The following is a 19,546-nucleotide window of genomic DNA, read 5'->3' on the forward strand; positions in this document are numbered from 1 at the left end:
AACGATTGAACCAAAAGACATGCTCCATTTTGTGTTCAGGTTTGTGGAAGGGCTGAGACCCGAAATTAGCCAGATGATTAAATCGCATTTGATTTGTTGGCAGTCAAAGTCGATCGATGAAGTGTTGAATTATGCAAAATACTGCAGTGATGAGATTGAGACAAAGCAGAAAAGATTGAAGGAAAAGGTGATGGTGATGCAGCTCAGAGCAGCTCAGACAGGTTTACAAGGTTTGCAAGGGTTTCAACAACAGATGCCGCAGCAGCAGCAACAGGGAAATGTTATGTTTCAGCCACAGATGAGAGGCAGAGGTCGAGGAGGTTTTGTGAATAATGGTCCAGATTTGAATACCGTTATGATTCCAAATGGTATACAGGCAATGAAGAAGGTGATGCCATGTCACACGTGCGGAATTGTCGGGCATTGGAAACGGGAGTGCCCAATGATGGTGCAGGAAGGTGTAGGTCAGCAAAACAATGATGTCAATGCATTTCAGACTATGAGAGGACCGAAACTGAGAGGTCCGAATCCAAATTTTCAAAACAATATGAACCAGATGCAGGGTCTACAACCCATGCAACCGCAACAGGTGCAAATGCCTTGTGTGCAAATGACACAATTGCAGCCAATGCAACAGCAGTTTCCTATGGTACCTAATCAGCAAATGCAAATACCCTTAGCACCAATGAATCAGCAGCAAGCAATGCTTCCTCAACAGGTCACAGGTCAAGGAAGGAATCAAAATGACACAGTACATCAGTTCCCGTTACACAGTGAGAATGGAATAAACGATGCATGGGAGAGTGAAAGTTCAGATGAGGAGGGAAATTGTGTGCTTGCAGCATCCTTGGAAGTTGATCAAAAGGGCCCGTATGTGGAGGGAAGAGTTATGGGCCATCGTGTTTCATTCTTGGTTGACACAGGAGCTACACGTTCCACTGTTAGGAGCATTGAAGTACCAAATCTGCCACTTTCAGGGAGAACAGTTCAAGTAGTGGGAGTAGCAAACAGGTACCTGACGAACCCAATCACAGATCCAGTACAAGTCAGAATTGGTAACTATCAAGGGTCACATAATTTTGTGGTATGTGACTCAAGCCCGATATCACTGTTAGGGAGAGACCTATTGTGCAAATTGGGATGTTCGATTATGTGTTCGAACGATGGAATTAGAATTCAGACGAGCAGTGATGGGGAAGAAGAGGACAGTGTAGAAGGGGATGAGATGGAAACTGTCGATGAAGAATATCCTCTGATTACCCTTTTTCCGATGATCACTAAAGCAGATATTCCAGCTGAATTACGGGAAACAGTCGGAAAAGACGTGTGGGATATGACAGGAAAAGAGGTGGGATTGGTGAAAGGAGTGGAACCAGTGAAAGTAACCGTAAAACCCAATGTAACCTTTCCCCAGACCCCACAATACCATATGGCACAAGACACCCTCATGAAAGTCGCCCAACTCATTGACGAGTTTGTAAAACAGGGAGTACTGAAAGAAGTGTTAAGCAGTCCATGTAATTCACCAATCATGGGACTAATAAAGCCAAGTGGAAAGGTCCGAATTGTGCAGGACTTGAGGAAAATAAATGACATCATAATTAAATGCTGCCCTGTAGTACCAAATCCAGCTGTGATAATGTTTCAAGTCCCTTGCGATGCCGAGTGGTTCTCAGTCATCGACTTGTCACAAGCATTCTTTTCGGTGCCTCTTCATGAGGACAGCCAATTTCTCTTTTGTTTCAAATTCTTGGACAGAGTTTACAGTTGGTGTCGAATTCCTCAAGGGTTTTCGGAGTCACCGTCAATTTTCAATCAGATTCTAAAGAAAGACTTGGAAGCGTTAGAATTGCCATTCGAGTCAACCCTAGTACAGTACATTGATGACTTACTGATTGCATCCAAGACAGAAAGTGACTGCACAGCCAACACCATTGCCCTATTGAACCATTTGGGAAGGAATGGACACAAGGTGTCTCCTTCAAAATTGCAGTTCTGTCAGAAGAAAGTGAAATATTTGGGTCATCAAATAGAGAAAGGGTCACGGAGAATAATGAAGGAAAGAATAACAAGTGTACTTCAAATGAGTCCACCAAAGACGAGGAGGGAGGTGAGGAAGTTTTTGGGGATGGTGAGCTACTGTCGCCAATGGATTCCCAACTTCTCAACTCTAGCAAAACCTTTACTGAAACTGACCCAGAAGGATGCATTGGATGAAATTGAGCTGAAAGGAGATGAGATGGATGCTTTTATTGAATTGAAAGAATGCATGTGCAGGGCTCCAGCTATAGGTATGCCTGATTACACAAAGCCGTTCACATTGTTTTGTCATGAACGTGATGCATGTTCCTTGTCTGTCTAGACCCAAGCCCATGGTGGCATAAACAGACCAGTAGCGTATTTTTCAGCTACTTTGGATCCGGTCGCAGCAGCACTGCCAGGGTGTTTGCGCGCCGTAGCAGCAGTTGGTATCAGCCTCACTCAGAGTGAAGGAATAGTGATGGGACACCCATTAACAGTCATGGTCCCTCACTCAGTCGAGATACTTTTGACACGTTCCCGAACACAGCACATGACTGGTGCTAGACTCACAAGGTACGAAACAATAATTCTGGGATCACCTAATGTGCAGCTGAAAAGGTGCACTACGTTGAATCCAGCAACCTTGTTTCCCAGTGAAAATGCTGAAATTGAGATCGCTGAAGACATCGAGCACGACTGTCTTCAGGTGACTGAATTTTGTACCAAACCAAGGCCTGATATCAAAGATACCAAATTAGAAGAAAATGATCAAATCATTTTTGTTGATGGTTCATGTTTAAGAGATGCACTGGGTGTATTGAAAGCACGGTATGCTGTATGTACTGTAACAGGTGTTCTGGAAGCCTCTTGGCTTCAAGGGGTTTACTCTGCACAAGTAGCAGAATTGGTAGCTCTTACTAGAGCATGCCAACTTTTCGCACTAATGAAAGTTACCATTTACACTGACAGCCAATACGGGTTTGGAATAGTGCATGATTTTGGACAATTGTGGTCACAGAGAGGCTTCATGACCTCTTCAGGATCACCAGTGAAAAATGGTGAAAGAATAAGAGAATTGTTACATGCCATTCAGTTACCAGGGGAAGTAGCAGTGGTGAAGTGCAGTGCACACTCGAAGGGACAAGACTATGTTTCCCTAGGAAATGGATATGCGGATCAAGTCGCAAGGTTTTGCGCATTGAACTGTATATTGCTCAGGGATGAATGGAATTTGATAAGTGAACCAGAACTTGAACAAAGCGAAATATTTGCTCTAAAAGTTATAGATACAATGGACGAATTGAAATCCCTACAGAATGGTGTCAGTGAGGATGAAAAACTCTCGTGGACTAAATCACAATGTGTAACGAGACTAGATGAATTATGGGTTTCAAGTGAAGGGAAATTCGTTCTTCCAAATAGCCTTTTGACACAGATAGCCAGATTTTACCATGGACAAGCTCATCTTGGGAGGGATGCCATGATTAGGTTATTTAAAACTGATTGGTTTAACCCCAAATTCCGTCAAGTTGCTGAAGCAGTTTGCCACCTCTGCGTCATTTGCCAACAGATGAACGCAGGGAAGGGAACAGTAGTAAATTTGAGCCACATTGGAAGAGCAGGGGGTCCATTCAGCAGGATGCAAATGGACTTCATTGAGATGCCTGTGCATGGAGGCTTGAAATATGTGTTGGTGATTGTGTGCATTTTTAGTCACTGGATTGAAGCATACCCTACACGCAGAAACGACAGTCTCACAGTTGCAAAACTACTCTTGAGAGAGTTAATACCACGTTTCGGATTCCCGATCTCTTTAGAATCAGATAGGGGAAGTCACTTCAATAATGAAGTAATAAAATTGCTTTGTGCAGCACTGAACATTGAGCAAAAGCTGCATTGTAGCTACCGCCCTGAAGCATCAGGTCTAGTGGAGCAAATGAATGGCACATTGAAATCGAGAATGGCGAAAATATGTGCATCGACAAATTTGAAATGGCCTGACGCATTGCCTTTGGTACTAATGTCAATGAGAAACACCCCTGACAGAAAGACTGGATTGTCCCCACACGAGATTCTCATGGGCAGAGCTATGAGACTTCCAGCAGTTCCTGCAAATGCGCTTTTGAATATTACAGAGGATATGGTGTTAGACTACTGCAAAGGTCTAGCTGATGTGGTTCGATCTTTCTCTCACCAGGTGGAGGCAACCACCTTGCCACCGATCCAAGGTCCAGGACACACCCTGAAAGCAGGTGACTGGGTCGTGATAAAGAAGCACGTGAGGAAGTCGTATTTGGAACCCCGTTGGAAAGGACCTTTCCAAGTGATTTTGACGACTACCACCGCTGTGAAGTGTGCGGAAGTTCCCAACTGGATTCACGCCAGTCACACAAAGAGGGTGTTGTGTCCCACAGATGAGGAAGTTGAAGCGCTGAAACTGCCAGTACCTGATAACAAAGTGCCGAGCGCTGAGGCAGAGCAAAACAGAACTAGAAGCGAACAGGCAGAAATAGAGGAGGGAGAAATATTCTCTGAGGACGAAGCAACCGATTCACTTGGGGAAGACCAAGGAGGAGCCTCAGACAGCGACGAAGCAGCTGAAGGTAACAAAGAGCCTGAAGCAGCTGAAAGTGACAAAGAGCCTGAAGAAAGCAACGGTGACAAAGGGCTCGAAAGAGGTGAAGAAGCAGGAGAGCCTGATCAGAGGAGGGCTTTCCCAGAAGCAGACGGTACAGAAAAAGAAAAGGAAAACCTGACTGACTCCCCAGAAGGAGAGGACAAGGCAGAACAGAACGAAACTGCTCAAACTTCTTCAGAAGAGATCGCAGGCCCATCAAGTGGACCTAGTGCAAAAAGAAGACCAAGTATATCACCAGTGAAACTGAGAACTAGAGAAACGTTGAACGACAGTGAAGGGCCAAGAGTGAAAGAGAAAAGAAAGGAAGTGTCTGTCGTGGTACCAACATCAAGTGAAGAAAAGGACTTGGCCAAAGAGGAAAGTACCAGTGAGACAGAATCAAAGAGAGATGCAAAACTGAAAAGAAAAAGGATACCGAGCAGGAGGTATTCCGGTCCGGAGTGGGCATACGTAGCCAATAACGATTGGTCAGACGAATTCGTATCCCTCAGCCTTGAGAACGAAGAGGCAGAACTTCATTTTGGAAATAAAAACTTTATGGACTCTGTTGATTGAAACCATTGATCACTTGATTGATTTTCTTTTACCGGCTAAGACATTGCTAACTTGACATTGCTAACCTGATTGACTTTTCAACCGGCTAAGACATTGCTAACTTGATTGACTTTGAAACCGATTTTGAGACAACGCTGCTAACCGATAAGAGACTAAGCTGCTAAAGAAACTGTGTGAACATTGAACTCGTTCAGCTTTGTAAATACCTGCAACTTAGAAAAAAAAAAAATCTACATTGAATGCATAAGATCAGTGTTTCCTCCTACAGTTCATTATACATCAATTGTTGGGAGGCTAAAGCAATTATCACAATTTTGGTGAAACTTATTTGGCTTCCATATTAAGAAAACTTTAGGTTATAGTGCCACACTTTTAATATCATCTGTTTGGAGAATTGTTTTTATTGTATTTAGCCCTAATGCTTAAGCTATTTATTATTTGTTTAGCTATTCAATTTGTTCATTTGATTCTCTGAGATTTCCACAGGGTGAACTTGCAAACTGGTCATCCAGGCTTTTCTCAATTGGGTTATTTTTCCAGAAACCGATTTGAATGCCCTAAGGCTGCTTTTAGATTCTCTAAAACCCGTAGGACAGCCTACCTAACCCCTATCTGTGAAGTTCTCTAGAGTGGAGCAGATAGTCAGTGTTAGACCTGTCTGCTTTAGGGTAGTGTTCGCTCAAACGTTTTGCCTTAATCCTCCTGCTTTTTGCTGAATTCATTTTTAGTTGGCTTTAGGGCTCTGTGCACTCTACAACTGCTAACTGGTGCTAATATGTTTGTGAAATTGGCTTACACCCAATTGGCACATTTAATTTATGTTAGAAAAGCTGTCTCTAGTTGGCAGTCAGTTTACACCCTGTCTGAGAAGGGACCCTCACTCTAGTAAGGGTAGGGGAGCCACACACCTAAGACAAACCCTGCTCACCCCCTTGGTAGCTTGGCATGAGCAGTCAGGCTTATCTTAGAGGCAACAGGTCAAGTATTTGTACACACACACACATACACAGTAACGTAGTAAAAACACCATAAAAATACTCACACCAGTTTAGAACCATAGCCAACATTCTGAAAAACATCTGAAAAAAAACAAGACCAGAACAGCAAAAGTCCAACATACAAAACCAAAGACATTGGGGGTCATTCCAATGTTGGCGGGCGGCGGAGGCTGCCCGCCAGAATTCCCCCCTCCGAAATACCGCGCCGCGGTCAAAAGACCGCGGCGGGTATTACAAGTTTTCCCCTGGGCTGGCGGGCGGTTGCTGAAAAACCGCCCGCCAGCCCAGGGGAAAACGACCTTCCCACGAGGATGCCGGCTCGTAATCGAGCCGGCGGAGTGGGAAGGTGCGACGGGTGCAGTGGCACCCGTCACGTATTTCAGTGTCTGCAAGGCAGACACTGAAATACTTTGCGGGGCCCTCTTACGGGGGCCCCTGCCGTGCCCATGCCATTGGCATGGGCACGGCAGGGGCCCCCAGGGGCCCCGCGACCCCCCCTACCGCCATCCTGTTCATGGCGGCTTTCCCGCCATGAACAGGATGGCGGTAGGGGGGGTCGGAATCCTCATGGCTGCGGAGCGCGCTCCGCAGCCATGGAGGATTCACACGAGCAGCGGAAAGTCGGCGGGAGACCGCTGACTTTCCGCTTCTGACCGCGGCTGAACCGCCGCGGTCAGAATGCTCGCTGGAGCACCGCCAGCCTGTTGGCGGTGCTCCCGTGGTCGGTGGCCCTGGCGGCCACCGGCCGCCAGGGTCAGAATGACCCTCATTATTTTTTAAAGATCAAATCCCAATAAAGCGCTTAGCAACAAAATAGCTCCTACTGGGGCTATCACAACATTGTTATTGGAGTTTGTTCAGATCTCTTTATTTCGGTTGAAAGCCATAACAGCAAGCATAACGACAGGAAAAATCATAAATACAAAGCAACCTAAGACCTATTTACACATTAAATATAATACATTAATTTTAAGTTAAAATTCTTCATCAATATAAATACCCAATACAACAAGATTGGCTTCGCCAAATTAATTCCTGAAAGTGAAAATTCTTAAATTCATTTTTCACTACTGCAAGGCCTATCTCTCCCATAGAAAAACATTAGATTACCTCATTACATTTAATAAATGCTAACGTATGATTGGGAGCAGGGAGGGAATTTGATTTTGGTCTCTAAAGAATTGTGATTTAAAACCTTCTTTTATGTTCAAGTTGGATTTAAGTTACAAATCAGAAAACCCCACTTTTAGAAATTTGGAATTTTCTTTTCCCTACTCTTTGGTGCCTGCAGCCTGTATCCTGGTTCACATGACTAGCTTTAGCTAGCAGTGTGTATTGTTCTCAGTAAGTGAGACAAAGAAGGACTAGGGTGGTCATTATGACCCTGGCGGTATTACAACCGCAGGGCCAAAACGACGGGAGCACCGCCAACAGGCTGGCGGTGCCTCCCGGCATATTTTGCTTGCAGCGCTGCCCAGGGGATTATGACTCCCCGACCGCCAGCCTTTTTCTGGCGGTCTGAACCGCCAGGAAAAGGCTGGCGGTACGGGGAGTCGTGGGGCCCCTGGGGGCCCCTGCACTGCCCATGCCACTGGCATGGGCAGTGCAGGGGCCCCCTGACAGGGCCCCATGCGGCTGTTCACTGTCTGCTGTGCAGACAGTGAAAAGTGCGACGGGTGCAACTGCACCCGTCGCACGGCTGCAACACCGCGGGCTCCATTTGGAGCCAGATCCTATGTTGCGGCCGTGATCCCCACTGGGCCGGCGGGCGGAAACCAGGTTTCCACCCGCCGGCCCAGCGGGGATCTCCAAATGGCGGTCAGATCTTGGCGGGCGGCTGATGCCGCCCACCAAGGTCGTAATGACCCCCTATGTCTTTACAAAATGGGCCATCACTGACTCGATAGGAGAGTGGAGCTGTAACCTATTACACTGTTACATCACAGTGCATCTGCCTGAGCATGCTCACAAAGGGTTTCACACTAGTCTTTTGTGCCCCCGGACAAGCTGATGCTAGGGCAGGGAGGCAGAAAATTCCTAACACCTCTGCGGTGTAAACCTCCAAAATCATCTCTTACATCAAAGCTGGCACCAAGTATAAATACAGGACCCTCAGACCTAATTCTTTAGTACACTGTTGGACTTGTTGATACTACAGAAGAAGGACTGCTGTGCAGGTATGATGCCAGAAGGACTGCTACCCTACTGCCCTGCTTGCTGAGAAGGAAAGCTGGACCTGCACCCTTCATCCCAGGCTGTAGTGACTCCAAGGGTAAGCTGACTGACCATCTGTTCTGTGCTACATGGGTGTAACAATCTTCAAAGGCCTCCCTGCATCTGCCATGCTGACCTGCTGCCTGGACCTGCTGCCTGGAACTGCCTAAACCCTGCTGTTCTCTGCTGGAGTGCGTTCCTAATCCACAAGAGGTGCCCCTCAGGTCCTGGATCCTGGTGTGGCATCAGCTGAGCTTCCTCCTGAAGAAAAGGCAAAATCCTAAAGTTTTGGGCTCTTTGCAACCACAAGCAGGCTTGTTCACACCAAGATCTAGCCTCCCACACTGCGCTCAAATGTAAAGCTCCAGTGAACTGACTCTTCATGCCACAGCGACCACCAGAGATACCTAGCAATTTGAGCTCTGCGCTACAGCTTTGACAGCCTGCGGTGAACACCAACTTGAATCTCCAGGAAGAACCATCTATGATGCCCAACAGGATCTTGGTGCTACAGCAACAACTGCCCATGACACCAAGCATGCTTTTTGTGCTACATCAACATTCAGTGGATCAACCTGCACTTAGTGTGGAATGAGTGAAGCCAATGACTGAACTCCATGGAATCTTAGTTTGAATCCACTAAAGAAGGAAGCACGAGTGAGCACATGTCACCCCCAAATAACCCACCCTCCTCCACCCACTTGGAGGCACATGTTAACTAAGGCAGATATATCATCATCATTTGATTGTTGGTCAATGTGGAGTGGAGGTGGGGTCTAAAGAAGCAGGACCAGTGAGGTAGTACTTGAAAGCCTATTGCAGCATGAAAGATAACATGCTAGAACCTTAGAGACCTGACATAGACTGAAGCCAGAAATCTATACAGTCCCCTTTATGTGCTGGCGTTCTGTTGTGAAGAAAATGAGTTTGTGCAATAGTTTAAATTAGAAAACAGGTTGATTCTCATTCTCAGTGAAGAACCTAACAACTGCTGCTTAATAAAACTCCTGAAAACAGTGCTTTTCATTTATATCAATAACGAAGTATAATCTCAAGCGTAGAGATCTCCACTAGACAGGCACACATCTTTATATGTCGTAGATTGTAGTCTGCCAAAGAAACAGATGTTATTACCTCTGCTACCTTGGTGGATGGTGGGCTGACTGCCAAACCGTAAATGAGAGTAGTTGTATGAAGGTAAAACTCTGGACCAAGATGATGTTTCAAACAAGCCCTAGCAGCAAAGCAAAATAGGTGGAAACAACATCCTCTTGCAACCTGAAAATTATGACACTAAATTTGAAGGTTTCAGGGGGAAACCAACAAAAATATATTTGACTTCAAGTGACCCTTATCGGCTTCAATTTCTTCTCCTGACACAGAGTGAGGGAGCCCCAGAAAAAAGTGTAAGTCTGTGGGGAAAAACATTGAGTTGAGTAACTAACTTAGCCTACCTGATTTTTACTTTATTGTCAGCCTCAAATCAAATCAGGTCCTGGTCAACCATGAACTGAACTCTCAGTTAGTGTTCTGCGGGTTCTTGCTACTTTTCAACTCAATGTTTTTCCAAATCGTTTTTCATTCACCTTATCTAATTTTGACTATTTTGGTATCTTGTGGTTTATTCAAACTTTCTTCCAAATTAGTTTCAGAATTTTATTGTGTGTGATTTAAATTTAAAGTTGTTTGGTACTGCTTGAAGACATCCAGCATTGCCTTGGAATCACCTGCAACTAGAGTGATACTCATTCCTTACTACGAAATTAAATTCACAGGCCTCTCAGTGGAGACCTCCATATCTTCTATTCTTTTTATGGAGGGAATCTTCACACATGTAAGGTTACTACTTAGCAGTAAATTTGGAAGGAGCTATGGATAGAGGCTATAAAATGAGGATTACTTACTACTAAATGGGATGCTTTTATGGTGGACTAAATTGGGCTTTAGGAAAGGACAGATCCCCATCCACCAAAGAGTAAGCTAATTGCTATTCAGGCATTTCACTTTTAAAGGTACTACAGAAAAAAACAGGATCCAAAACAGTAGCAAATGTATCCAGCTCAGACCTGGAGTAAGTCCAGCACCAGTATAGTGCAAAAATAAATTAATGCATATCATGTATATATTTCCCTCATGACATTCCCAAATATGTCTGGCCATGGCATAGGCAAAATCCCTATTAGTGATCGCTCTCAGGTGATTTAAAATACATAGTTTCAGTACTCCCTATGTATTTTTTTCCACACATGTACTCCAGGATATAAACCACAAATGTAGTCTCACATGTTTTCCTTTCTCTGATCTGACAAGTTTTTCCATTGTGCAACGTGAAAGATCTGTTTTGCTCATGGCCACAAACTTTACACCTAGAGCAGCGCCAAAATCCTTTCTGATTTTCTATCAGCTAATATGAGCCTTTCTTGTTCTGGTTCTACTACTCGTTAGAAGATCACCCAGGGATGCTGCCTTCTTATATGTTATTGAGGAGGGTTCTGATAAGATTTTATTTAAATCCTCATCCTTTTTTAGAAGTCTTTAGTTCTCCTTGATTAGTCTCCTGATTTCATAACTATATTCATTAAAGTTCATTATATACCTAATATCTGTCTTCTCTTGGTTGTTTTTGGTGTGCTTCATTTTGAGGACCAAGAGCTCTGTTCTTTTCCACTGTTCAGCCCTTTAAAGCACTTCTTTCAGCACTGATATAGGATATCCTCTCCTCACACAGCTTTGCAACATATCCTCTGCTTCTTTGGCAAATTGATGATTCTCCAAACGATTTTGTCAAGCTCTTAGGAACACGCCAAATTGTATGCTCCACTTGATTGCTCATCAATGTACACTATTGGCATGTAACAAGTTGTTAGTGCTGGTGGGCTTCCTATAGGTCTTGGTACACATTTTGGTTCCCTCGATATAAATCTTCACATCGAAGAAAGTTATTTCTGTAGCATGAATTCCATGGGTAAATTTCAATTTAAGGGCGTTATCATTAAATGATCTGATGAATACAGTGAGCTCTTCTTCACTCCCATCCCAGATTAAAAATAAACTGTCAATTAAACAAACCCATAAAATCACATGCTCCAGGCTAGTAGCATTCTCTTCCATCCAGACTGGCTGTGCCTTCCACTATCCCATTGTTAAGTTTGCAAACATGGGGTGAAAGACATGCCCATAGCTGCCCCTTTCTTTTTAGGGTAAAAATTATTGTAAAAACAAAATACGGTATGTGTAAGGCAAAATTCGAGCATCTCTATGAGCATTCCTGTGTTCAAGCAGACTGACAGATCTGGACCTAAAAAAATACCTGTAGGCTTGCACTCCATCTTTGTGTTCAATTGACGTCTATAAAGCAACTAAATCAATGGTTGCCATCAAATAGCCCTGTTGCCATGGAATTCCATTGATTCGTTTTTTTTTAATTAATGGAGTTCCTAATGTATGGGGGTAAAGTGGCCATAGATGGAAAAAAAATCAATTAACTTTAAAGTTTGCTCCTACAGTGTGCCAATCGAACTCACTATTGGTCTTCCTGGTGGATTTAATACATCTTTGTGCACTTTGGGCAAAAAGTAAATCGTTGGTCTCTCTGGCTCATCATTCCTCAGGTATATATATTCATCATCATCAAGAAGACCCCCCACATGCCAAACATTCAACTTTTGATGATAAATTCTCATGTGCTCATCATTTGGATCAGGGTCTAGTTTTTCATTATTCTCCTTGTCATTCATCTGTCTTTTCGCCTCTTTAATGTATTTATTCCAATCAATTATGACTATATTACCCCCCTTGTCAGAGGCTTTAATAGTTAAGCTGTCATTTTTTAAAATCCTTCAAGGCTTCCCATTCCTCTTTTTTCATATTGGAATGTTGATGACTCCATTCCTTACTTCTATATGCCTTTTGTGATATTCTATAGATGCCCTCAGTCATGACCTCTTGAAATATATCCACTTTGTCTCCTGGAGGTAATTGCAGGTAGAATTTCAAGCTCATTTTACACGTACTACTGACATTTGCATCTGCGGGAATCCCCATGCTTGCACAACACAACACATCCATTAATAAACCAATCACTGGGGATACTAACACTCCCAACATTTCTATTGCCAATTCCATTAATATCCTATGGTCAGCTAGATCTACAGTCATCATAGCTGAGATCTGTTGCTGTTTCAGCATTTTCTCCTTCTTGTTTTTTTATAGCAAAGAGCTTTTTAAGCTTCACTTTTCTTGAGAATTTATACACATCAGTTCTTGCTGTTGCCATATCCATGTATGTTAATGGACAGAAGGTTAACCCTTTATTTAATAGAGTCACATGTTTGTTCTCCATTTTCTTTTTATTCAAATGTTTAAGGCTCATATGAAAAGGTGATCTCGCTCTTGTTAATTGACAAATACATTTTCCTTTTCAATTTGTGCAAAAATATCTCAATCTAAATACATCATTAATCAGAGCCTAAAAAACTCTCTATCTCTCCCCTCTCTCATCCTTTCACTCTCTCTCTCAAACTCTTTCTCCCACTCACACACCCACTCAGACCCTTATGCAGCCAATCACAGACCCACTCAGACACTCATACACCCACTCACAGACCCACTCAGACTCTAGTCCTCCCACTCATTGCCCCACTCAGACCCTCAGGCACCCACTCATAGTCCACTCAGATACTCATGCGCCCACTCACACACCCACTCAGATTCTCACACACCCACTCACAGACCTGCGCAGAACTGAATCACTCACTAAGACACTGATGCATGCACTTTCCCACCCAGACACCGCTACTGTCATCCCAAGTACATCCTTTTACACCTATTCTCACACCCAGAGAGATGGGGCTGCCACCAACTTCCACCCAACATGACCAAAGGACTGTGTGCAGTATGGGGTTGGGTGGTTAGGGGGTTGGCTACAGGGTCTGGCTGCAGGTGAGGCCTTGTAGGCAACCCCTGCCATGCACGGGTGAAGGCCGTGCATGGTACAAGGTTGAGTACTTATGGGTGGTTGGCCTCAGGGCCTGGCTGCATGGTTGAATTAGCATGAAGTAAAAAAAAAATTCTATACTTCAAAAAAACATAGAAATTCAATGACAAAAAACATAGAAATTCAATGACAAAAATTAAGTTAGGAAACAGAATTAAATAGAAATTAAAAAAAGCCCATAGAAATTCACTTAAAAAAACAATGGTTATAGTTAGGTTCTTTGAACGTACAAAACCATAGAAATTCACCAGCTATAGTTATTTCAAGTAGCTATAGCTAGTGGCCTAAAGTAACTATAACTCGTGTCTTCACCATGCACTGCTAATTACGTGATGACACTCATGACATCTTTGATAACATCATTGATAATATCACTAATATTTGCAGTAGAATTTCTGTCCAATAAACTGTGTATGCTGGGAGCATGAGCTATAATTACCTTACAGCATGAGTTATACTTATTTGAGATAACCCCCATAAATACCCATCACTGTGCTGGGAATTGCCTTTGGCAATGCACCGCAGGGGTTGGACTCAAGGCTTGGCCAGAAGCCAGTCCCTGCGGCCAACGCCCCTAACCACCCAACCCCATGCTGCGCACAACCTTTGGCCATGTGCAGCAGGACTTGGCAGCAGGGCCTGTCACTCTGCATGTGAGAAGGTTTCTCTGGGTGTGACTGACGATGAGAGTGGGTGCGAGAGGGTCTATGTGGGTATGAGTGATTGTAAGAGAGAGCACTTTCTACTGAATAGTTAGTAAGTGCTACCTCATTGGTTGAATGGCCGGGGGGGAGCCCATGGGACCCCATCCCATGAGGCCTGCTCAAATACATTTGTTTTTTGGGAAGGTGGCCACACGGCCCTTCTTCAAGGCTGATCTCAGCCCCAGGATCCCATCTCCCAGGGGCTGTCGTTAATACTTTATTTCGTTTTTGGGGAAGGGGTGCTGTGTAGTCCCCCTCTCTAGGCAGGTCTCAGCCCCAGGGATCCCATTCCCTAGGGTCCAGTCTTAACATTTTATTTGGGGAGAGGGGCTGCATGGCTCCACTTCCCTGGCTCATCCCAGCCTCAGGGTACCCATCACCTAGGGCCTGGCCATGTCACCTCGGTGAACCCCAGAGCACTCAGGTGGTCATTTTGACTTTGGTGGTATTTTACACAGACCGCTGAAGCCGCCAGTGCTGATGGTCATCCGACCACCATATTATGAGAACTGAAGGATTTCCAACACAGTTTGGGGGGAAATCCTTCTGCAGGCATGCTTGTGATTGGCAGCGCAGAGTCAGTTCCACAGCCCTCACCGACACACCAAAAGGACTCCACCTGCCGTGCTATGAGCAGTAATACGGCGTGGCAGTGTCCTGGCGGACGACCTACTCTCTCGACAAGGTAAGTCAATTGTCCAATAGGGGAGAGGGGGAGGGTGGTGGGAGGTGTTGTGTATGTCAGTGTGAATGTAAGTGTGTATGTGTGTGTGATTGTTGAAGTGATTGTGAATGTGTGTCTGTTGGTGCGAGTGAATGCGTGTAGGTATGCGTGTTGGTGAATGTGTGTAGGCATGCGTGTTGGTGAATGCATGCATGCAAGGTGCATATGGGTTTTTGTGTGCGTGTATGCAGGGAGGGTGTGGCTGTCTTAGAAGGAGGGTGTGGGAAAGGGTTCTGTCTTGGAAGGGGCATGGGGGAGGGGATTACTGACTTGGAAGAGGGATGAGGGAGTGGTCTTTCCTTTCATCAGCCTTTCCGGCAGGGTTTTCTTGAAGGTGCTAAAACAGCAGAAACCCTGGCAGACAGGCAACTCCTAATACCGCCGGCAGTCTTCAGTGGGCAGCCGGAACAGAGGTGCTGTTCTCCGGACCATCTGTCCTACCACCCTGGCGGTACCAGTGGGGATGCAGCAGTTTTGGCAGAAGCCAAACTGCCACACTCGTAATGTGGCAGTTTTCACTGTCTGCCCGTCGGCGGTGAGACTGCCACCGCATGCCAGGGTTGAAATGAGGCCCTCAGTGGGTAATGGGACTGTGGGGGAAGCCTGAAGACCACTGCAGTCTCATCTGGCTCCCTTACCTCCTGTGGGAGCTGGCATCACTGTCACAGACAGAGAGCTGCTAAAGATGCAGCTTCCTGTCTGTGAGAGCAACTGTTTCCTCTGTTTCCCTGCCTGCATCTGTGCAGGCAGGGAAACAGAGGAAACCTCCACTTCCAGCAAGTGAGAGCTGTTTGAGGGAGGTGGTGGCCCCTAGGGCTGCGTGGGGGCATGCAGCCCCCCTGCATCAATTAATTTGACTAGACCCAGGGAGGATATATCCCTGGGTCTGCGGAGGGCTTGTGACTCCCGTGCATTTCTTAGTTTAGTTAGCCCCAGATAGGTGGTGGTCTCTGGGGTTGTGGGGGGCCACATGGCCCCCAGCTCATTGTTCGTGTTTGCTTTAGGTCCTGGGGAGATGGTGGTCCACAGGGTTGTGGGGGGGCATTAATGTTTATATTTGCATTAAGACCGAAGAAATGGCAATCTGTGGGGCATGGGTAGATTCAAGAGCCCTGGGGAGGTGGTGGTCCCGGGGCATAAAAATGCCATAGCAGGGGAACCTGTGCTCCCTCTTCTTATTTTTACATGCCCCCGGGACCTAGCACACCCAGGGACTTTACTAAAACAAGCGGGAAGCTGCACTTGTTTTTTTTTTGCCATGGTTTTGCTACCCCGTCACAAATTTGCGGTAACATTTTATTTTTAAAAGTGCTTTTTTGCCTTGGGGAGTTCCCTCTAGGACCCCAGCACCAGAGCTAAGGGTTCCGGGTCTCCCTATCCCAGCCCCTTTTCTTATTTTTTGACCTTTTTTCCAGGTACTCAGCTTCCTTTCTGGGACTCGGCTGAAGTCAAGTCCCTAGATTGCTGCCTAGTTGAAGTGTCAGCCAATCAGATCTCAGCACAAGTTTGTGAAGGTTCATAGAACCATCGCATCCCTATATAATCAACTTTAATAGTTCACAAAACTTCAGAATGGATTTACACTGAATAACAAAAAGGGTTCTTTCTTGACCAAGAGCTAGCTTTCGGCCAAATTCATGTAAAGCCATCCCGTGGTTAGGCCATTATTCCTGTTGAAAATCCATATGGAAACTAACACGGAGAAAACATGGTTTGGGACCCCCCCATTTTTCTTGGTACTTGCTTGATGGACCATCCCGATACCTTTCAGACAGCAGCTTAATTGAGTGTCCTAATATTTTGAAATTTTTTGTGAAGATTTGTCAACCAGTGCCAAAGATTTAGATTAAAAAATTAAAAAATGTTTTTTCTATAGAAACTACGTTCTAGCTAATATATATATATATATATATATATATAAATATATTAGATCACAAGTTATAATTACTTGAGGTAACTGTTACTATAACTGGTGAATTTCTATGGATGTGTGCGTTTAAAATATGAGCCTAACAATACCCTCTTTGTAACCTTTCTTTTTTAAGTGAATATGTAAAAAAAAATATATATATATATATAAATAATAATATATATATATATATACACATATATATATATAATATATATACATATATATATATATATATATAAATACACACACATATATATATATATATACATATATATAAACTTATATAAATTAATATTTTTGTTAGCATTCATTTTTATATATATATATATATATATATATATATATATATCTATATATATATAAATATATATATATATATATACATATATATATGTGTGTGTGTGTGTATTACTTTATGATGACATATACTCAGAACTTTTTTTTAATGCTTCTTAAAATGCTTCAGTGGTACATGTGTGCTGAAACTATCCAAGATTCAAGTGGTTAGAAAGTCTAGGGCATATCCAAGCACTCATCAGCAAGAGAAGCACTGGTGAACCCCCCCCCCCCGGACCCCATCCTGTCACATGTACCTTTGAGGATTGCAGTCGAATCACTTCTGTACCATTCCCAACCACTCCCCCAGTGATATGATGATGTCAAAGTGCTCACAGTGCGCCAACATCATCATTAGTAGCCGCGGATTTGCTGGAATCCATTTGCTCCTGGGGTGGTTAAGAAGCAGACATGCCATTGGCGAGTCCTGTGATGAGGCAGGGGATTGGGCAGGCAGAGACAGACACCAGGGCAAAGGAAAGAGTGTTTCCTTTCCTCCTCTGTCCCTCTTGAGTTTCTTTCTCTTGCTTGATCATGGGTGAGACTGCGATCACACAGCAGAATTGCACCCATCTAGGCAACCAATCTTTGTTGATAGTGGGAGCAGCCTTAAGAACACGGGTCACCCCAAAGTGAGCACATATTTCCTGTGTTTTCAACCCCCCTGGGGACAGAATGGTCTTTAAGGCAAACTACTCGTCGGAGGAGTGGAAACCCTGTGGGCACCAGGTAATGTATTCATTTTTTATTTTACGGTTGCGGGCCCTTGGGCAAGGGTCGGTCCCTGCTGGTGACATATTCACTCATGATTTACACCCCACCCTGAGGGCAGATCAGCTATTTGTTAAGTCCATCTGCCCCTCTGTGGGATTGAAACCACTAGACACCAAGGAATGTATGTATTTTTGTATGTAATAAATCCACTCCTTGGACAAGATTTGTTTACGTAAAGGGGACAATTTTTGTGCTTTCTACTCCTCCATGAGAGCAGATCAACCAGAGGTGGCAATGTCACCAGAAAACAGGGAATGTGCATAGTTTTGTATGTAGGGGGGTGATTTTTTAGGCAGGGTTCTCTCAACAGAGGTGGCATTTTCTCTTTTGCTTTCCTCCCCATCCAAAGGCAGATCGGTAATTTTTTAGGATGATCTACACCAAAGGTGGTGAGAAAGGTAATAGACACCAGGGATCTGGTCTATTTTATATTGTTGTGAACTGCCCCTTGGTGGAGCATCTCTCCCCTGAGGGAGAATTTGATCTCATACTTTCTGCACTCCCAAGAGAATATCGGACCTTTTAAGGTCGAAATGACTCACACATGGGATGGAAAGCCATTAGACTTCAGTGATTGGTTTATATGTTTGGGGGGGGTGCGGCCACTTGGGCAAGGGTTGCTCCAGAGGCCCACAAATGTCCTTAGTAGTCTGCCATTTCTTTAGGGGATCTGTCCCCTGGGTGGGTGGAAAACCACAAGACACCAGGAAATACATTTCTGTTTGGATGGAATCTTCCCCTGGGTAAAGGCCACTCCTGTCTGTGTATACAAATTGTTTGCCTTTGTTTTGTGACCTACTTGGGGGCAGATCACCCTCTTTTGATTCCAATTTGCCCAGACCCGGAGCAGTTTGCATTGTATTTCATAATGGTAGCTTTTGTTTCTTATTATTTCCATGTTATGGAGCTGGGAGATGCAACATATTGACTCATGATTGATTACCCTCTTTGTAGTGTGGGCCCTCAGAAATAGAAAGGAGTTTTCTCTCACTGTGCAGTGCTAGATTCTTAATGGAGAGACAGATGTTTTGTCCTATTGCATAACTTGGTTCTTGACTCCAGTGGGTTTCCGCATGGAGTTTGAAAAATTCCTTAGCCACAGCTAAATGGCCTGCTCTTCTAGCTGATAACAATATAACTGTTCTGTGACATTCTTATGGCTTTCAGGTGGTATCCTTGCAGACAGAAGAATGGAGATTTACCTAAGGAGGTGGGATTAGTGCTGCTACATGCAAATTATTTTGCACCTGGAGGGTGGACCAATGTTCTTTATGCTGTAGCTAGAAAACAGTTGTGTGTTCATGTTCAAAGATTGGCATAATAGAGTCCAAAAACAAGAGAGAAATTGCATGCCTCAATTTGTGATTGAAATTGAAGACAAACCATGTAGTTTAATGGTGTTTGTCATAAGGATGCAAGCTAACTGAGATGCTGTGGCATATTTCCTAAAGGAATTCAAAGGCACCTTTCCAGGTACATGGTCAATAACCGTTAACATAGTAGTGTGACCAGACTTGGTTTTAGGGCGTTATACAATGAAATCCATGAAAACAGTTTGCCAGGGTTTAATGGCACACATATATTGTGCGAATCCTTGAACATCGACAGCCACCAAAAGCTGTGTTTAAGTGACACCAAAGTTTTATGCAATCCTTGGTGGTCTGCCAAAATAT

This window comes from Pleurodeles waltl, chromosome 8, assembly GCF_031143425.1.
Source record: "Pleurodeles waltl isolate 20211129_DDA chromosome 8, aPleWal1.hap1.20221129, whole genome shotgun sequence".
Classification (NCBI taxonomy): Eukaryota; Metazoa; Chordata; class Amphibia; order Caudata; family Salamandridae; genus Pleurodeles; species Pleurodeles waltl.